The following is a 1,474-nucleotide window of genomic DNA, read 5'->3' as shown; positions in this document are numbered from 1 at the left end:
CAATTGCGCCTACAGGACCTGTGATGATTTGTGGGGGACCGCCCTCCCCTTCACCCCACAGGAGTGAGGGAGAGTGGAGGAGACCTGGGACAGTGGAACTGGGGTGGTACTATGAACCCCAGAGAACAAACACCTGGGTCTTGGGGGAAGCACAGCCATGCTCCTTAGAAGCCAGGATGGCAGGACTTCCTCGCAGGCACTTTGGACGTACGAGCCGAAGAGACTGTTGACGTTGTTAAGCACCCACAGTGACCCCACGCACAACAGAATGAAACACTGCCCGCCGCCCTCCCCAGTCCGTGGTATTTTCAGTATTCTTGGCCAGCACAACCCAAATGCATTGATTGTTCTTTGCTCCTTCGAAAGAGCTCTTGTGCCACAGTTACCTAACGCAACCCATTTCTTGATCTCTTGGCCGCTGCTTCCACGAGCATTGATGGTGGACCCAAGCAAGACTGAATCCTCGACAAGGTCAACCTTCTCTCCTTCCATCATGATGGTACCTATTGGTCCAGCTGAGGATTTTTGTTTTCTCGACGTTGAGTTGTCATCCACATTGAAGGCTGCAATCCTTGATCTCCATCAGCAAGGGCTCCAAGTCCTTTTCTCTGTCCGCAAGCAGGGTGGTGTCATCTGCATACTGGGGTTGTTAATAAGCCTTCCTCCAATCCCGATGCTGCCCTCCTCTTCACAGAACTCCGTTTCTCTGGTGATCTGCTTGGCATGTAGATTGAGGGGGTCTGGTGAGAGGACACCACCCGACACACACCTTTCCTGATTTTACACCTGTTCACACGACTGCCTCTCGACCCAGTCCAAAGAGGAGCCCCTGGGAAAGACACAGGGTTGAGTTGGGGTGCGTGGTGACCTGGGTCGGAGCTGAGGTTAGGTGCTGGAATGGTGGGGGCCCGAGGGTTCGAACTGGAGAAGATGGGGATTCAAAGAAAAGGCGTCACCGCAGTTGGGCCAAGAAAGGCCTTGGCCACGTGCAGCTCTTGGCTGCACAAACTGTGCCCGCGCGTGCCCACAGACAAGGCTGCTCAGAAGGCTCCGATTCAGAAACCGAGTGGAGGCCCCAGCCGTCAGACCATGTGAGCTGTGCCGCTCACCGCACGGCGGTCGGTCGGGAGTGGGCCCCGAGAAGCCTGGAAGAACCGAACCCCACCCCCGGGCCTCCTCCAAACCCTGTGTGAAGACATCTGAAACACGCCTGAAAGGAAATAAAATGGAAATTGTTCTCTGAGAAAGGAGGGAGGGCGGGAGGGAGGGCAGATGCCCTGCTTGCTAAAGGCGACGAGGAAGCCCCCTGGTGAGATGGGCAGACGCAGTCCCATGGCTGTGAGGATGTCGCCAGCCTGGGGGGGTGCTGTTCTGTGACACACGGGGCTGCCGGGTTGGAGCGTCCGTCCATCCACCCACCGTGCACGAGGGGGCTCCAAAAAGTTGGTGGGGAAACTCAAGTGAACGTAACGGC

Source organism: Echinops telfairi, unplaced genomic scaffold, assembly GCF_000313985.2.
Source record: "Echinops telfairi isolate 266 unplaced genomic scaffold, ASM31398v2 ScPeMD7_7459;HRSCAF=8497, whole genome shotgun sequence".
In the NCBI taxonomy this organism is placed as follows: domain Eukaryota; kingdom Metazoa; phylum Chordata; class Mammalia; order Afrosoricida; family Tenrecidae; genus Echinops; species Echinops telfairi.
The sequence above is the reverse complement of the archived record's forward strand: the minus strand, read 5'-3'. Positions refer to the sequence as shown.